The 8,568-nt window shown below is 43.8% G+C and overlaps 1 non-coding gene across 1 annotated transcript; it reads right to left on the reverse strand.

Moving 5' to 3' along the window:
• Positions 1–516: 516 nt before the first annotated feature.
• Positions 517–590, reverse strand: TRNAM-CAU (transfer RNA methionine (anticodon CAU)). The gene has a single exon. It is a non-coding gene; the product is annotated as a tRNA-Met (tRNA).
• Between the last annotated feature and the right edge of the window lie 7,978 nt (positions 591–8,568).

Raw genomic sequence — 8,568 nt, forward strand, 5'->3', positions numbered from 1 at the left:
ATAGTTGACTTTTCTTGAGAAGTAGGGACCCAAGAATGACAAGTGGACTAGTATTCATAGGGGCCTTTTCTTTAGAGAAGGCTTACCGGATACTATGCTGGCCCCAATGCGAGGTAGTTTCCCTGCTTGTAAGATCTTGATTGCCTTTATGCTTGAGTTTCAGCATTCCTTTACTCCAGCCAACTGTCATTTGACCAAAACTTGACAACCAGTCAATGCCTAAAATAAGATCATAACCTTGTACATCAAGCACCCTAACTTCTGTTTCAAATTCAAGGTTTTGTAACTTGAATTGAAGGTTGTCACATTTGGTACTGGTCAATAACTTACGGCGAGACGAGCAGCAAAAAAAATAAAAAGAACATTAATAGGTGGAAGTCTTCGAAACTTTCTTGTCAGTTCGGTTGTGCCTTGATACCTATCTATAGCTTTCCTAGCGACTTTGTTTACTCATCGCTAGTAAGACTGTCTGTTGATCCCAGGAGATTAGGACTCGTACAAGTATTTGACGTGATTAGGCGGGGACAGGATTCGAACCTGCAGTCTTCAGGTCATGAGCCTGATGAGTTGACCAATTCCTCTACCCCGCTTCTTCCCCTGATCTTTCTTTCCCTCTTCCCATCAACATTGATTCTCTCTCCTAACCACTCTTAAATATGTGAAATACATGGAATCGATCCAAAACTACAAGCAAGGGAATCAACTCTTATTGCCGTAAAGGAAAAATAACCCCTTTCCTTTATATATATACACACACACACACACAAGGAACAAGTAGCCTTCGCCACCTATTCCTGAATTAAGGGAACGCGAGGAAGATTTCTCTATGTCAATTCAAAACAGAACAAACGGACGACTGAATCTAAAGTCTACTAGAGAGAAGATTGGCTCGAACGTAAACTACTGATTGCTCTATCCAACCAGCACATACCGTTTGCTATGATATTGTTTTGCTCATATTGTTTTATTGCCCGGGCATTGCTGCGGAAGAGTGAAATGAAAAACTCTTCTTGAAGAAGAGGATTATTTTGCTTGATCTTTTGATACGGTGAGGGAACATGTTTTATGCGTTCTTTGAGCAAATGGGGAAACAAACTGTTGATACAGAAATCTTTCACTTTTACTGCCGAAGGCACAAGAGAGACTATAGCTAGGAAGGATAAGCAAAGGAATCCAGATTCAATTGATTGTTTGAAGCCAAGGTCTCGAGCTAGTCCATCTTTCTATACGAATTTCATTAAAGAATACTTCTCTTATGATCTACTACGAGAGTGTCAAGCGGCGATGGAAGTTGAGTAACTGTCTTGGGAATAGGTAAGTCGGGCACATATTCTAGTTCCGATTCTAGGCTATCTATAGAAGAATGGAGTGTTATAAATTCTACTATTTAAGCTATTGGTGCAGAGGTAAGCAAGTCAGTCTCGGGTGGGAAGTCAGCACTATCAACTCAGGCGGGTCTTCAGTCCAAAGAAAAAGAAAGCGGTGGTCTGTACTTGAAATAGGACTCTACTTTTTGATTGAAATAGGACTGTACTAGCATCTGCAAAAGGAAAAGCATGACCTATCATGTAGTACTTCGGGTGTCGATCCACAGGGAAAAAATGGGAGAACTGGTTGGTTTGCATAAGTTCAAATATCTTGGCCTAACCTAATTTGTAGAAACCTGCGGCCTAAATTAAAGACTAACTCTAAACTAAAGAAAATAGAAATCGCCTAAGGCGCGTGCAGCCAAGGTCTTCCATAGGAGCTCGAAGGAAGAGGTTCTGAATAACTATACAATTTATAAGATGCAGTGGATTAGCTAGACATTGAAAAGCTGCCACTCTGAGGGAATTTGTTTGCATAAGCTACAGGTGCTATAAAGCAATCATGTACTGAGTACAAAGCTATTCCATTATAGTGAGCAGTATCAAATACGTAACAAGCAATAGAAGCATCCTGGCAGGTGTATAGAACTAGCAAAGTGGTTTAGGAAAGGGCATATGAATAGGCATTTTGGCAAGTGAGTAGTTTAGGCCCTTTAGACCAAAGAAAAGGCCGGGAGCATTTAGGTAGACCTATCACTCAACCGGCGGCAGCCGATCGACTTATACTAACCGCATTGGCAGAGCTACTCAATGACTCATTAGATACACGAATTTCCCCATCTGCGCAGGGCTTCCGCAAGGTTCTCGGCCCTTCTTCCGTGCATTAACTTAATGCCCGTCTATGGATTATATGGTTCAGGTGGACGTGGTCAAGTGTTTCGATAGCATAGACCATCAGTTACTACTTGAACATTTGTCTAAGCTCTTAGGTACAGATAACGCTCCTCTCATTGACCTCATCAATTGCTTTCTTAAGACACCGATACTTTCTAAGAAAGGGAATGACTACTCAAACAGTGAAGTCGGCCTTCCACAAGGATCACCGATCTCGCCTGTTTTGATTCAATCATTCCTGCATCAACTCGACTTGCAATTCGATGCTATGGCCCAAGAGGAGAATGGGGATTCTACCAAGTACGTCTATTTCACTCGCTATGCAGACTATATACTATTCGGCATTCCTATCGTAGGTGTTGGCGTCATGTCTAAAGTCTTCTATCGAAGGCTGCAAGAAGTTCTTGACCGTATGTCCAGTAAGCTACGCTTGAAATTCACGTCTATTGTACTGCAACGATGGAGGGCTCCCGCGGTCGAGGGGGGCAAAGATAGGTTTGCAAACCTGATTATTGGCTGTTACATTCAGACACATGAAATGCTAGATGTTATATGCAGCAAGGTCAAAACTGGGCTTTTATTTGTCCCTATAGAAAGATTATTCACCAAGCGCCAGGAAAGCTTTAGCTTTGCCATAGAGTGACAGTCGGGGGGAGCAGGGAGAGGGAAAGAGGCAAATGAGAAAGAAGAAGGAGCAGGGTCGAGTGAAAGAATTGGTACATTGGGTTCCCCCCACCGAGCGGAGCCAAAGGAAAGACAAGGGTTGAGGTAATCGCTATGAGTGTTCAGGCTATTCCGCTTATGCTCGCGGATGCGGATAGGAAGCTATCAAAAGGGGATGATAGCAGCCACCCATATGGGCAGCTAGAAAGAGAACGAGGAAATGTGAATCACGATCCTTATTCGGTAGAGGAGTCGGGGGACATTGGTTCAAATCCAATTCGTGAATATCAGAAAGCATTGTTTCTCATTGAACTATATATGATACACGCGAACAAGGAAGGGATAAATTGATTGTTTTGCAGTCATTTTCCATCAGATTCTTACGGATGTAGTGCAAAGTAAATGTTTCAGTCAAAAGTAAGCTGCCGACTATGATGAATGCCAGCCCGATCTGTAGCTGATCTTTGATCCCGAGCTTGAGCTTCTCTTTGATATCGGGTGAATTGAATTTCATATATGGAGAAATGTGTCGCTAGTCCAAGTCCGCTCTAGAATTGTTTGTCTATCACTTCGGCAACGAAGGTCATTTCTTTAGAAGATCGATACTGGTAGTTGCTTGAAGTGTCTGAACAAGTTTTGAAAAAACTATTGTGTCTGCATTTTCCTAAGGATTGATGTGAGGCTGATAGTGATATCTTTCCAATAACTGACTCAGCAGGTTCAATTGAGGTATCATTCGATTGATATTTCGAACCGTGTAGTGGTTAGGATCCTCTTATTGCCGTCAAGGGCTATTTTGGTCGAGTCCAGCCAGAGAGTTATGAATAGAAATAGCAGACCTGATTTGAGACAACAGGAAGTTCCCGTTTGCAGATCTACATTTCTCAGGTTCAGGCTATTTGTGGAGTCGATCACCACCACTTGAGATAGACGATCAACTTCATTAAAGAAGCAGTCATCTCTATACAGGAAGCAACATGTTTTCTATGGTCCTATGAAAAGGTTCCAGTGGGTTTCTCTTGCTAATGGTGGTAAAACACCAGCTTTCATTCCTCACTGCAAGCTACTCCTTTTGCTGCTTTTTCTCACTCTTTGCCTGGGCCAACGATAGATTAGTCTCTGGGTCGGTCAAGTGATAAATTGGCAAGATTAGTTAAGGAAACTGGGACTTCTGATTGTTCGCGAGGGATGGCTGAATAACCTACTTTGCTTTCCATTTAGGGTAATAGGATGCCACTACTTGACCTTGCTTGCCCAAACACAAGATAACCTATAGTTTGGGTACTGCCCTTTCTGGTGCTTGCTTTCCTATAATCTGTAAAGCTTTAGCTTTCAGAGAAGAGATTTTAGTATCCAATTGCTTTTCTGACTGGAATTCTCTAGTTCACTTCACTTCTACGCAATGTCATTTCTTGATTCAAAGTACTTATTTTTTTATTGGAATTTCGATCTCTTGGCAACAGGTTTTTCTTCTGCTGAGGACAAATTGAACAAGCTACTTCTCAAACCAAGTCCGAGTGGGCTTTTGAATTCAGAGTAGAGAATTCCAGTTCTGATTCTAGTCTCTGTGCTCTATTCAGTTCAGTTCAATATGGGAAAGTATTGCTTGTTTCCTAGAATCCTAAAAGGGGTGCTTGTTTTCCTCGTCCGGGCTCTCCTCTCCCCTTTTTGTCCCAACCTTCATTCCTGCTTTTCCGCCAATTCACTAATTTCAATAGTTCAGATCCATCACTTATATCCCTTTTATATATATATATATATATATATATATATATATATATAGAATCAGGTATCTGCTTTCCTTGGTTCCTGATTTCGGTATCTTTCTTGTCTGCACTTGATGAAATCCCTTTCTTTTCTTCTTGGCATACAGATTGGATTCTTGTTGATCCAATCGAAACTCTTGAATTGAGGGGTGGCCGTGAAAGAATCACTATTTTGATGATATGAATGAAAACAAGAGATTTCATTCTTCATGGCATATTTCAAGACTAGGGTACCTGCATTCTAGGTCTAAGGCTTGTTGCTTCGGATCAGTTCCCTTTAGAAGCAGTTTTCCTCTTCTTCAATCTCGAATCCCGAAGGGGAGGCTCTAGTTGCCAAGTAAGAAAAGATCTCGGTAGTTCAATTCATGCATGTGAAAGCTTATCTGCCAGATACAAATGATACTTGCCACTACTTGACCGAAACTGGGACTTGAGGAGGAATGAAATTCTAAGGGAAATCAATCAACTAATTCAAATAGTGATATCGGTATCGGAACTCTGGAGAAGGGCCCGGCCTAAGCGCCCTCTTGAGACTTGGACTCGAAAGAGGGAAAGATTAGTGGGTCAATAACCAAGTTCCCCGATTGGATTCCAGTATCTGATCAAGCCGAAGTAAGCAAGTTTCGGATTCGAGTTTGCTTTTCTGACTGGAATTCAAGTAGGATTCCACATCCACTCAGTATTCTAGCTGTACCAAGTCTTTTTCTTCACTCTTTAGAGGGAAAGTATGCTTTGGATTTGCTCAGTGATACAGGTATGCTTGCCAACCCTGCTGCAGTGTCTTGATCTCTCCCTGGGATTCGGAACTTGTATCTGGGAAAGGAGGCTTAAGAAGAATATGACTCCATATTAGTAGTAGTATGTTGCACTAGACTCATATGATTAGGAAGCGATAGAAGTTATCGAAAGAAAAAAGGATAGAGGCAAGAAAAGGGTTTGAAAGTTCATTCTCACCCCTACAAACTTTCTTTTCTTCTTGGCGTACAGAATTCTCTGCCTTTAGTCACCCTTAGCGCGAACCATCTTCTTTTCGAAGGACGGAGTCGAGACTCCTATCTATTCGTAACACTTGCACGATAAACTATTCGTCCCACTATCTCCCTTTCGAGACCTACTATACCCCTTTTCTACCTATACCTGGCTAGACTCGTGTACCTCGATTTACGTACATTCACCTAATTTACTAACGTTATTGCCTGCAATCGAGCAAATACCAATAAGACATTGATCTCTAAGGAGCTGTTACGAAGTGTCGCAGTCGCTGCTAACGGTAGGATTTTTTATCACGTTTTTTTCATTAATGTGCTTCCACCCACTAGTTTACTGCTTGCTTTAGCTTAGCTTTCCCGAAACCATCGACTCTAGCTTTTTGAGCAGGTTTTTACCAATCTGGTATCCGTTGTTGATCCATATTCTAAGATACCTGCTTTCTTTACGATAGTATCCTGTATGCTGACAAGATCCATGAAGTAAAAAGGAGGGATATGGACTCCATCCTATAAACTCAATATATAGAGGCTACTCCGGAAAAAGGAAGAAACCACACTTAGCATACAACACCGACTCGTCTTAGACAGGCTTTTCTAAATACTCAATTATACTATTATGTACTTGACTTGCTAGGAATTGGATGAAACTATTAATGCATCCCATTATCTATTTCTTCATTCAGCTATGAGAGCTAGAAATTGATAGAATTTATCCATTCTACTTCCTCCACTTCTTTAAAAGCTTCTCCAATCACACTTATTACAATCTCACACACTTCTTCTTCTTCCTGACCTTGAGCGCAGCACTGAAAATCTAGTATAGATTTCGTGATATATCAGGTATAGTGGTTTGAACCAGCTCATGCTTCAGTCCAAGTGTTTGCCGTACGCCTTCCTTAAAGGGCTTAGTTTAATCAGTAGTGGTCCTATCACGGGCGTCACATTCATTTTGACCTATCCGGGAGACCCTATTTGATTAAGAGATCCATGCGATGCCAGAATCCGTCACTAAAGCACCGTATTCAGAAATAGATACCCAGCTGAGGAGTAGATGAGGGGCAGTGAAATCCATCTAAAGAATGCCGTGGAAATGCTACTTGTTGAATATCAAAAATATAGGATATCAAAAGGTGATGCGAGTGCTAGCTCATCTTAGAAGTGAGGTGAAAGATTTCTTTGATTTCGTGATCGATCCTATTTTGCTGGTGAGAAAGCAGAAAGGATTGGAAAAAGTACCAACTTCTTGTAATTTTGTATGCCAGCTCCTATCGTATGTGCTAAGAGGGCGTTAAGCGGCCTGGAACTCTTATTTATGATCTTGTTTAGGGTTGGAAGAGCCGAAAAGCTAAGGTACATCAGCATGGGTTCTATTCTCCTCTTTCAAGTACCTACCCTGGTGAGGGAGTCCTAGATTAGGGGGTCCTCGGATAGCCGGACTATATTCTTTAGCCGGACTGTTGGACTATGAAGATACAAGATTGAAGACTTCATCCTGTGTCCGGATGGGACTCTCCTTGGCATGAAAGGCAAGCTTGGCAATACGGATATGTGGATCTCCTCCCTTGTAACCGACTCTGTGTAACCCTAGCCCCCTCCGGTGTCTATATAAACCGGAGGGTTTAGTCCGTAGGACAACAATAATCATACCATAGGCTAGCTTCTAGGGTTTAGCCTCTACGATCTCGTGGTAGGTCAACCCTTGTAATACTCATATCATCAAGATCAATCAAGCAGGAAGTAGGGTATTACCTCCATCGAGAGGGCCCGAACCTGGGTAAACATCGTGTCCCCCGCCTCCTGTTACCATCCGCCTTAGACGCACAGTTCGGGATCTCCTACCGGAGATCCGCCGGTTTTGACACCGACATTGGTGCTTTCATTGAGAGTTCCACTGTGCCGTCACCGTAAGGCCAGATGGCTCCTTCGATCATCGGCAACGATGCGATCCAGGGTGTGGTTTTCCTCCCCGGACAGATCTTCGTATTCGGCGGCTTCGTACTGCGGGCCAACTCGCTTGGCCATCTGGAGCAGATCGAGAGCTACGCCCCTGGCCATCAGGTAAGGTTTGGAAACTTGAACTATACTGCCGACATCCGCGGAAACTTGATCTTCGACAGATTCGAGCCCATGTCAGGTGCGCCGCACAATCACGACGAGCATGACTTAGCTATGCCGTCGGACAGTGTTCGGGAGATCACACCTGCAACTACTCCGGCCCTCAATCCGGAACAAATTGCGCCAGCTGAGGACGGGTGGATGGACCCCGCCATGGAGGCCGCACACTCAGTGGCGATAGAGCCGAATACTGACTTCACCTCCTACGAGACCCGTGTTGCCGAACCGTTGGATTCATCCCCGGCCATGGGCTTTGAGCCGCCTGCGTCCGTGCCTATCGAATCCGATTGGGCACCGATCATGGAGTTTACCTCCGCGGATATCTTTCAGCACTCGCCCTTTGGCGACGTGCTAAACTCGTTGAGGTCTCTCTCCCTGTCAGGAGACCCTTGGCCGAACTATGTCCAGCTAGAATGGGATGCAGATGACGAAGAAATTCGCTCCCCACCCACCACCCACTTAGTAGCCACTGTCGACGATATAACCGACATGCTCGATTTCGGCTCCGAAGACATCGACGGTATGGACGACGATCCAGGAGACGAACAGGAACCATCGCCTATAGGGCGCTGGACAGCAACTTCATCACATGATATATACATGGTGGATACACCCAAAGAAGACAATGATGAGGAACGGGAGGATGCAGCGAAGGATAACCCCCTCGAGAAGCAACCAAAGCGACGACGCAGACACCGCTCCAAATCCTGCCTCGGCAAAAACAGCGATAACAGCGCAAGAAAGAATGAGACCCCGGTCGACTCCAAAGCAACAGAGCAGGACGAGCCAGCGGACGGCGAACATAGTACAGAGCCACTGTCCAATCATGGCACG

Source organism: Triticum aestivum, chromosome 5D (assembly GCF_018294505.1).
Source record: "Triticum aestivum cultivar Chinese Spring chromosome 5D, IWGSC CS RefSeq v2.1, whole genome shotgun sequence".
In the NCBI taxonomy this organism is placed as follows: domain Eukaryota; kingdom Viridiplantae; phylum Streptophyta; class Magnoliopsida; order Poales; family Poaceae; genus Triticum; species Triticum aestivum.